This window comes from Dasypus novemcinctus, chromosome 3 (assembly GCF_030445035.2).
Source record: "Dasypus novemcinctus isolate mDasNov1 chromosome 3, mDasNov1.1.hap2, whole genome shotgun sequence".
Taxonomy (NCBI): Eukaryota; Metazoa; Chordata; class Mammalia; order Cingulata; family Dasypodidae; genus Dasypus; species Dasypus novemcinctus.
Window position 1 is genome coordinate 117,842,855 of NC_080675.1, and position 10,999 is coordinate 117,853,853.

The 10,999-nt window shown below is 35.9% G+C and overlaps 1 pseudogene; it reads left to right on the plus strand.

Annotated features, from left to right (window-relative positions):
• The first annotated feature begins 6,001 nt into the window (after window positions 1-6,001).
• Window positions 6,002-8,364, plus strand: LOC101424053 (arginine--tRNA ligase, cytoplasmic-like; annotated as a pseudogene).
• The last annotated feature ends 2,635 nt before the right edge of the window (window positions 8,365-10,999 follow it).

The following is a 10,999-nucleotide window of genomic DNA, read 5'->3' on the forward strand; positions in this document are numbered from 1 at the left end:
GCACATGGAAAGAAGCTAAACATCGTTTTTCATTATGGAATTGCAAATTAAAACAAGGAGATACCACTATACCTATAGAATAGCTAAAATCCAAAAAACTAAAAATCCCAAATGCTGATGAAGATATGAAACAACAGGAACTCTCATGTGCTACAAGTGGGAATGCAAAAGGGTTTAGTCACTTTGGAGGAAAGTTTGGCAGTTGTTTACAAAGCCACACATAGACTTACTGTTTAATGCAGCTATCATGGTCCTAGGTATTTGCCCAATTTGTTTGAAACTTTGCTTCATAGAAAAAAACTGCATGAGGATTTTTAAAGCAGCTTTATTCACTGTTGTCCAACACAGGAAAAAAACAAGATGTCCTTTAATAGGAAAATGGATAGACAAACTGTGGGGCATCCATACAATGAAATACAATTCAGTGATAAAAAGAAATGAGCTATAAAATTACAAAAACAATAACAACAACAAAAGCAAAAAAAAAAACAAAAAACAAAAGACAAAACAACAACAACATGGAGGAATCTTAAATGCATATTCTAAGTGAAACTGGCCAGTCTGAAAAGGCTAATTATTGTATTATTCCAATTATATGTCCTTCATTAAAAACCAAACTATAGAGATAGCAGAATAATCAATTTTTGACAGGGAGTCAGAGGAAGGGGGAAAAGATAAATAGGTGAAGCATGAGGCCTTCTTAGGGCAGTAAAATGATTCTGTATGATACTTTAATGTGGTGTTTCAGTCTGTTAGGCTGCTAGAGTGCAATATACCACAAATGGGTTGGCTTTTACAATGTGGATTTATTTCCTTGCAAGCTTACAGTTCTGAGGCCATGAAAATATCAAACCAAGGCATCATCAGGTGATGCTTTTTCCCTAAAAACTGGCTGCCAGCTATCCTGGTCTCCTCTGTCACATGGTTGTGTTGCTTCAGCTTCTGACTTCCTCTGGTTTTCTTTCTGTTTGCCTGAATTCATCCATTTTATGAAAGACTCCAGTAAGAGGATTAAGACCCACCCTGGGCCATGTCTTACTGAAGTAACCTCATCAAAAGACATGGGTCAGTTAGGTTAACTGAAGTAACCTAACCAAAATTCCCACCTACAATGGGTCCAAACCCACAGGAATAGATTAACTTTAAGATTGAAATCTTCTGGGGTCCATTCAGCTTCAGTCACAATCACAGGTAAATACAGCGCATTATGCATTTTTGAAATCCCATATTATTTTATAGCACAAAGAGTGAACCTAAATATATGCAATTTTTAAAATTTAGATAGTTGGGGTACTGTGAAGGATTGCAGATTGCAATATGAGAATCTAACTGTATTACAAATGAATAAAACCAGCTAACTGGAGTGGTTGGGAAAGGTGCTGACCTAAAGTAACTCTGGAAATGAGTAGAGTTTGTAACATTTAATGCAAAGGAACTACACACAAGAACTGTTTTCTTTATAAAGGTGTTCCACATGGGGTATGAATTAACAGTTCTGATCCTGCATGTACTGGATTTGAACAATTAAGTAAATGAGAATGAATAGTGGGAACGAGGTTTCTCACTGTTTTGAGTAAGAGTTTACAGATGAGCAAGAGGAGGAGACTAGAATGATTCAATGTGGTAATGAATTAGAATTGGAGACACTGGTATGAACTTATATTTAGCTTAATACAGATACAGATGGTAACATAGAAATATTTATAGATATTTGTATATACATAGGTTACTGTACACACATCCAAGTTTTGCTCTGTCTGCTGAGAAGAAATTAAAGAATAAGCAAGCTACTAATAATAAACTGGATATTTAGTACCCAGATCTTGGTTTCTAATGTCATTCTTCAATAAAAATAAACAGGGCTTCTTGGAGAAATGGCTGATTCTAAGACTTTGAAATGAAATATACAGATGAGCCTGGAGCATCTTATAGTGTCAGAAAATAAGGAAGTGCTAAATACACACACACACAGACATGCATACACAAATGCACATGAGCATACACACAATGATGAGTATGCCAAAGCAGGATGGGAGCCATCCAAAAGATCTTCAAATGGCCAAAGCTGGATGGAACAATTTGAGCAACAAAATAAATATTTACATTATAATTATATATATGTATTAAAAATGTATTACATTATAGCTAGAAGTATAAAATGAATATCTGTGAGTCCATGCTAACGTAAGCAAGTGATTTAGTAAATTAATAAATGAGGGAGAAGACAATTGCCATACAGAATAATTCTAAATAATTTATATAGCTACTCTGTCCCCCAGGAGGAGGATAATAAATCCCTTCTCTTTAAGTGTTGGCTTAAGTGAGACTTTCTTCCAAAGAGTACAGAATAGAAAAATGGGGGCAGGAGGTAGAGTAACTTTACCAGGGATAAATTTGATAATTTCTCAGCCAGGTGATCAAGGTCACCAACAGTCATATACCATATTGATAGTATATATCTTTGATATGATGTGGTGAAATGACACTTTACTTCTCTGGTCTTCCTCCCATCATCCCATAAATCTAGTCTTATGATGAGAAAAATATCCAAAAAATTTCAATAGGAAGAATCCTGCAAAATATCTTAAGAATACTCATCAAAGCTGCCAGGGTTATCAAAATAAGGAAAGTCTGAGAATTTGCTATTTTCAAGAGGAGCCCGAAGAGACATTACAACAAAATATATAGATGAAATTCTGGAACAGAAAAAAGACATTATGTAAAAACTAAGGAAATCTAAATAAACCAGACTTTGGTTGAAAAGAATGTATCAATATTGCTTTATTAAATTGCAATAAATATACTAAGTTGTTAATAATAAGGAAAACTGGATGTGGGGTATATGGAAATTCTCCCTTAAATTTCCCCGTAAATCTAAAACTGTTGTAAAAAATGAAGCCTATTAAAAAATAAATCAATGTAATTTACCATATTAGCAGACTAAAAAGGAAAAGCTATATGTTTAGCTAAATAAGATACAGAAAAATAATTTTTAAAAATGCAATGCCTTCCCTCCAGCGTGGGACATGACACCCGGGGACGAGCCTCCCTGGCAACGAGGGACCACTAACAAATACTAACTGATGATGCAACTGGAAAAGGACCTTATATGGAAGGTTCAATGCGGATCAGCAGAATATCCATGTCTACATAAAATAACATGACTTTAAAATGCTGTTTGACCTAAAGTAAGGGGGAAATGGAAAGGAGAAATGAGTTTATATGGCTACGAGTTTCTAAAAAAGAGTCTGGAGGCTGGCAGAAGGATTGCCCTCATGCACAACTGAGCAGAGTCAGAGAGACAGATAAAGCAGATACAACCCCCAGATATTGGTTCCTTTGAAGGCTAAAGAGAACCATGAGAGTTATGGCCATGGCCGATGGGGTTAACTACCAGGGCAGATGGCCCCTCATTGGAAATGGTGTTTATGTGTGATGAATCTGGACTCAGATGGGATCTCCCTTCATAAGACTTTCATGCTAATGTGCTGGAGGTGCAGTTAACGTTGGGATTTAAGATATATTTAGGGGATTTGAATCTCTGGACTGACAATGTGATAGCCAGGTCCTGAGCCTCAACAGACTCCAGCACCTACAATCTGATTTATTGGACTTACCACACTCAGCTAAGATGGAGTTGAAGAAGGACAATCACCACACCATGGAGCCTAGAGTGATTACAACTGAAAATGGGAGGATTGCATCCAGCATCCATGTGGAATTTGAGCCTCCTCTTGACATAGAGGTGCAATGGACACAACCAATCCAATGTCCACATAGAAGAGGTGGTATTGGATTGAGAAAAGTGGACATGGTGGACGATGGGTATGGGGAAAGGCAGGAAGAGATGAGAGGTGGAGGTGTCTTTGGGACATGGAGCTGCCCTGGATGGTGCTTCAGAGGCAATCACCGGACATTGTAAATCCTCACAGGGCCCACTGGATGGAATGGAGGAGAGTATGGGCCATGATGTGGACCATAGACTATGAGGTGCAGAGGTGCCCAAAGATGTACTTACCAAATCCAATGGATGTGTCATGATGATGGGAACGAGTGTTTTGGGGGGGAGAGGGGGGGTGGGGGAGTGGGGTTGAATGGGACCTCACATATATATTTTTGATGTAATATTATTACAAAGTCAATAAAAAAAATGCAATTTATTTCTTATGAAAAGTCTTAGCAAAGTAGTGATAGAAAATTATTTACTAAACCTGATAAATATCATCTAGGAAAGTCCTATGTTAAGATGTCTAATGGTGAGAGACTAAATTATTTTTCCCTAAGACCAGAATAAGGCAGGGATGACTGCTCTCATTATGTCTATTCAAACCCATTCTTGAAGTTCTAGCTACTGAAATAAGGCTGCATGAATGAATGAATGTATGATATCCAGATTGAAAAGGAAGTGATATATGTATCTTTATTCATACATCACCTAATCATCTATCTTAAAAATCCTGGGGAATCTACAAATAGGCTAACAGAACTAATCAATTAGTTTAGCAAAGTTAGAAGATTAATATACAGAAACCAATTGTGTTTCTATATACTAGCATTGAACAGTCTGAAATTGAAATGAATAATGCAATAGTGTTTACAATAGTATAAAATATGAAATACTTATGGATAAATTTGTCAAATTATGTGCAAGACCTGTATACTATAAACTATAAAACAGTGCTCAGAGAAATTAAAGATCTAAATAAATGGAGAGATATACTGCATTCATGGTTATGAATACTCAGTATTAAGATAATTTCCCCTATATTGATCCATTGGTTCATTGCAATCTCAGTCAAAATTTTAAGGGTTATTTTTATAAAAATTGAAATTTTCTATAGAAATACAATGGATTTATAATAGCCAAAATTACCTGGAAAGAGAAGACCAAATTATACTAGCTGATTTCAAGGCATTATAAAGCAACAGTGATCAAGACAATATGGTATTAGTCTAAAGATAGACAACAGTTTAAAGAAACATAAGAGTAAGTTCAAATATAGACATATACACATATGTTCAATTGATTTTTCACAAAATCCCCAAGACAATTCAATAGATATGGGATAATCTGCTTAACAAAGAGTACTTGAACAAGTTGATGGTGTTATGCACACAAACAAATGAAAATCCTTGTTCTTTGGTTGATACCATATACAAAAATTAGCTTGAAATTGATCACAGATCAAAATGAGAGAGCCAACATTTTTAAAGTTTAGAAGAAAACAGGAGGGAAAAAAATCTTAGTTGCAATGGCTTTGGCAAAATTTCTACTGTATTACACAAAATTTACTAATTGTAAATGAAAAAACATCAATAAAAGTGTTTCTTAAAAATTAAGAACTCTTAATCTTCAAATGGCACACACAAAAAACCTGAACTCAGACTTTGGAAACATATTTTCAAAATACATATGCAACCAACGACTTGTATTTAGCATATATAAAAGATTCTTACAACTCAATAAGCAGGCAAATAGCCCAATTTAAAAGTGGACAAAGGATTTGCTCGGATCCCTTTCCAAAGAAGATAGAAAGATACACAGTAAGGAAATACAAAATTACTCAGCACATTCTTCATTAAGGAAATGCAAATTAAAACTAAAAGAAGACACTTTTATACTCCCATTAGAATAGCTAAAATTAGGAATTCTAACCACATCAAGTATTGGCAACTAGAACCCATACACTCCAAGTGGAGTTGCACAATGGTGCAGCCATTTTGGAAAAGAGTTAGGCAGTGTCGTAAAAAGTTAATCACATGTCCTAGCCAATCTATTCCTAAGTATTCACCCAAGAGAAACGAAAGGATATTCTATGCAAAAACTTGTACATTAATGTTTATAGCTTTATTTGTAATAGCCAAAACCTGGAAATAACCTAAATGTCCATCAACATGTAATTAGAAATTCAAATTGGAGTATAGCTAGACAATGGAATATTAATTATCAATTAGAAAATGAAATCAATGGCCACTTGGTGTGCGATCTGCTGGCGGGAGAATGGATGGGCTGGTGTCTTGGTTCTCCAAGCGGTTGCTGCAGCAGGAAAATGACTGAGCTTTTTTTTTTTTTAAAGATTTAATTTTTATTTATTTATCTCCTTCCCCAGTTGTCTGTTCTCTCTGTCCATTTGCTGCATGTTCTTCTTTGCCCACTTCTGTTGTTTTCAGCGGCATGGGAATTTGTGTTTCTTTTTGTTGCATCATCTTGCTGTGTCAGCTCTCCATGTGTGCGGCATCATTCTTGGGCAGGCTGCACTTTCTTGCTGGGCGGATCTCCTATGGGGCGCACTCCTTGTGCGTGGGGCTCCCCTACATGGCAGTGCACCCCTGCATAGCAGGGCACTACTTGTGTGCATTAGTGTTACACGTGGGCCAGCTCCACATGGGTCAAGGAGGCCCAGGGTTTGAACTGTGGACCTCCCATGTGGTAGGCGGATGCCCTATCCATTGGGCCAAGTCCGCTTCCCAAGACTGAGCTTCTAACTGCTGAGATCCATCAGTTGAAAAACTGTGGCTTTTAGAAGCTTCTCCAAAGCTGGATCAATTGAGAGAAGAGAATTTAAAATTAAAGTATCAACTGAAGATTCTTTCAAAGAGTCTTCAAGTAGAAAGGAATAAATTAACTAAAAATATGATTAACATCAATTGCCACCTACAATAGGTCTTTGGTTATGCCAATAAAACTTTATATCCATTTTTGGAAAATCCTCTGATAGTCACACAGGTCAACAACCCAGGTTTGGGGACTATTATTCTCAGATGTTCAAAACCAAGGAACAGAAAGTGAATCCAAGAGAAATTGCTGAAAACATTACCAAACACCTTCCAGACAATGAGCGTAATGACAAGTTGAAATTGCTCTTTCTGGTTTTATTAATGTCCACTTAAAGGATTTTGTGTCAGAACAACTGACCAATCTACTTGTAAATGGAGTTCAACTCCTGCTCTTGGAGAGAATAAAAAGGTCGTATTTGTCTTTTCCTCTCCCAGCATAGCTAAAGAGATGCATGTAACTATCTCTGGTTAACCATTATTGGAGAGAGCTTGTGCTGCCTCTTTGAATTTTCACAATATGATGGACTAAGGTTAAACAATGTAAGAGATTGGGGGGCTCAATTTGGTATGCTCATTGCTTACCTGTAAGATAAATTTCCAGATTATCTAACAGTTTACCTCCTATTGGGGATTTTCAGGCTTTTTATAAGGAATCCAAGAAGAAGTTTGATACTGAGAAGGAATTTAAGAGATGAGTGTATCAGTGTATGGCTATGCTCCAGAGTAAAAATCCAGATATCATGGAAGCCAGTCAGCTCATTTGTGATGTCTCCCACCAATAGTTTAATAAATCTATGACATGTTGAATATCTTTTTAATAGAGAGGGAAAATCCTTCCATCAAGATAGGATGAATGGACGGTGCGAAGGAATTTGAAGATAAAGGTTTTGGTGCAAGCCAATGATGGTAGAAAAATTGCCTTTGTCCCAAGGTATTCTGTACCATTAACCATTAGTCATACTAAAATCAAATGGAGGTTATACTTAAGATACATCTGACCTGGCTGCTCTTAAACAAAGACTATTTGAGGAAAAAGCCAACATGGTTGTCTATGTGGTGGACAGCAGATAATCTTTGCACTTCCAGACAGTATTTGCTGCCACTCACATGATTGGTTGGTATGACCTTAAAATAACTTGAGTGTCACATGCTGTATTTGGTGTGGTGCTGTGGGCAGGACAAGAAGAAATTTAAAAAGCTTTCAAGTAAAACAGGTCTCATAGACCTTCTGGGAGAAGGACTAGAATGATCCATGCACAAATTGAAGGAAAAAGAAGAGACCAGGTCTTGACCCAAGAGGAACTGAAGGCTGCTCAGACATCTGTTGCTTATGGCTGTATCAAATATGCTGATCTTTCCAATAACCAATTGAATGACGACCTCTTCTCCTTTGACAAAATGCTAGACGACAGAGGAAACATAGCTTCTTACTTGTTGCATGCCTTTGCTAGTATCGGGTCTATTGCATGACTGGCCAGTATTGATGAAGAGATGCTCCAGAAAGCTGGTAGAGAGACTAAGATCATTTTGGACCGTGAGAAGGAAAAGAAACTAGGCCAATGCATTTTACAGTTCCCTGAGATTCTGCAGAAGATTTTAGATGACTTATTTCTTCACACTCTTTGTGATTATGTCTATGAGCTGGCAACTACCTTCACGGAGTTCTATGATAGCTGCTATTGCATGGAGAATAATTGGCAAACCGGAGAAGTATTAAAGGTGAACATGTGGCATATGCTGCTGTGTGAAGCAATAGCTGCTGTCGTGGCTAAGGAGTTCGATATCCTGGGAATAAAACCTGTCTGAAGGACGTAGTCCTTCTTGGGTTTGAATTCTGCATTTTTACCAATGGCCATAGCACTGTTTGCTTTTTAGAAATCATGTGGATATAACAAAAACAAGTAAACAAAGTTTGTCTAGACAAAAAAACAAAAACAAATGAACTCAAGTATACTACAACATGGATGAATCAGGTAATGATTATACTGAAAGATACCAAAGTACATACTGCTTAATGGCATTCATAGAAAATTTTGGAGAATGGAAACTCATCTATAGTGTCCAAAATCAGATCATTTGTTGCCTGGAGACAGGTGGGTGTATTGTTGTGTGGAGAGAGGCACGGAGGGTTTATAAAGCAGCAGGAGGAAATTTTTAGTGGTATGAAAATGCCATCTTGATTGGTGATGGTTTCATGACTGTATGCATATAACAAAACTTATCAAATTGTATAGTTTAAATATCTCCAGTTTTTTTGTCAATTTTTCCTTATTAAAGCCTTAAAGAAAAAACAAATAGAAATGAGTTTTCTCTGTGTTTTTACATACTTAAGTTAATACTAATTTGAGTTGCTGTTACTTATTAACCCATTTTTCCTTTTTAGACTAAGTTCCTTGAGGTCAGGAATCAATTCTGTTTTTGTACCTAGTATCTATTCTAGCGTTTATTGGATGTATATATAATAAATAACATGCAGTATATTAAAAATCAATGAATACAATGAATACAGTACACCAACAACATACTAAGGTGTTTAGGATAGTTCTTCAAGTTTTGTTGGAGGTTAACGTGTCCAAGGAAATGAGTAAGGTAAATGAAATGCCAGGTTTGTTCGTAAAATTAGAAATATGTACCAGTACAAAGAAAGAAAAAAGTAACCGTGTTGTCCTAATCTGAAAACCCTGTTTTATTTTCTATTGTTGGCAAAATTGTTTCTCTGAGAATAACACAACTAACCCCTACTTGGTCTGAGTGTACCTTAGACTAAATAAACCAATGTGAATTAAATAAGTCCCTACTTTTAACGTTACAACCTTGAGAGAAATGGGCCGTTGAGAAAAAGGCTGAATATTGTTGGGCAAGATGGGAGGCTCTCTAGATTTTATCTAAACAGTTGAAACAGCCTAATTTGAGACCAAGAAATGTCCTTTGTTCAGTGGACCGAAATAATGGGACTTGTGCATTTTGAAACTCTAGAATTTAGTGCCTGACTTGATTTGTTGATGTGGGTGCATTGAGCAAGCTTAGGAGGAGCAAACCCCAACTCTTACCCCACTGACATTAATTTCTCTAGGTATCTCTCAGAAACACAGCATTGTGCTTTTTATTATGGGGAATATGAAGAGTTCCCAGTCAAATTAGAGAGAGAAAATATTAAATTATGAAAAAAGTAGCTAAATGATCAGGAAGTGGTAAATAGCAAAAAGGCAAGGAAATTAGAGTTCATAGATAGGATCTGGGAGGCTTCAGGAAAAATAGGGGTGGGAGGAGAATTTTTGTTCAAACAAATGGGATTACAATAATCTAAGAAGTGGACTAAGGACATTGAGAGGTATGGTGACAAAGGGGATATGATGAGGGAATAAATGGGAAAGAATAAATTATTTAACAAAACTAAGCAAATCATTGAAACAGCTGTTCAGCAAAGATTCACCTGGTATTTTTAGTTGGGAAGAACAATTTTAAAAATGGACTCAATCTTTATTTCCTATTCTTCAAATCAGGATAGATAGATAATAAGTAGATAGTATTTTTGCTTGTTTTATTTCTTAAATTATATATTATGTATTGCTGTCAAGGAGCTCTTCAATATAATTTTTGATGTATAACACAGAGGGTAAAGATGATGATACTTAGAAAGTAAGTTCACTAATCAAAGTTCTAAATGAGAGGGCTTTCAGTGAAATTATTTGTGGAATGGCTTATGTCAGGTGATTAAAAATTATTCTTGATATCACTGATGTTACATATGTATGTACAAGGGCTGGGCTCATCCATTATATTGACACAGGGTTATTAATTGGATTGAATAGTTTGATGTTTGTTCCATTCTATAATTAAAACCTAATTTAAACATGATCCTTGACAAAAGTATAAAATGAATTACAAAAATGTAGCTATATAGGATGTCTAAATCTGTTCATAGTCAACTATCTCCTGTGCTAAGCCAAAGAAGGTTAAATTTATCCAACAATGCATATTTCACAAGAGAACATTCTCAGTTGAAGGGAGATGGCAATGTGAAAACTCAACTCCTAAAGCCTCTTAGGCCTATGAAACTTTGACTTCAGTTTCACATTATATTTCTGAAATTATCTTTGTCTACCCACTACCCTTTGGAATAAGATGCCACTTTCATATTAAGCTAGAATTAGGGTCATTTTGTCACTACAGTAACTTTAAAAACTGAAATAAAGCTGACCACTGCTAAAGAAAAACAGTGTTACATTTCACAAGGAATTCAACATTTCCTATGGGTCTCCTAAACTGAGAAAACATCTTCAGAGAAAAACACTTCTCTTTTCTATTACAAAGGATGTAAGTTATAACTAATATTAAAAGGAGTGAAGATGATAAGGTCACTTAAAAGTACTTCTGTGATTAAATACTATATGGAAATTGTGTTGTGACAGATTTTAATAACTGACATCCTTCAGTGTAG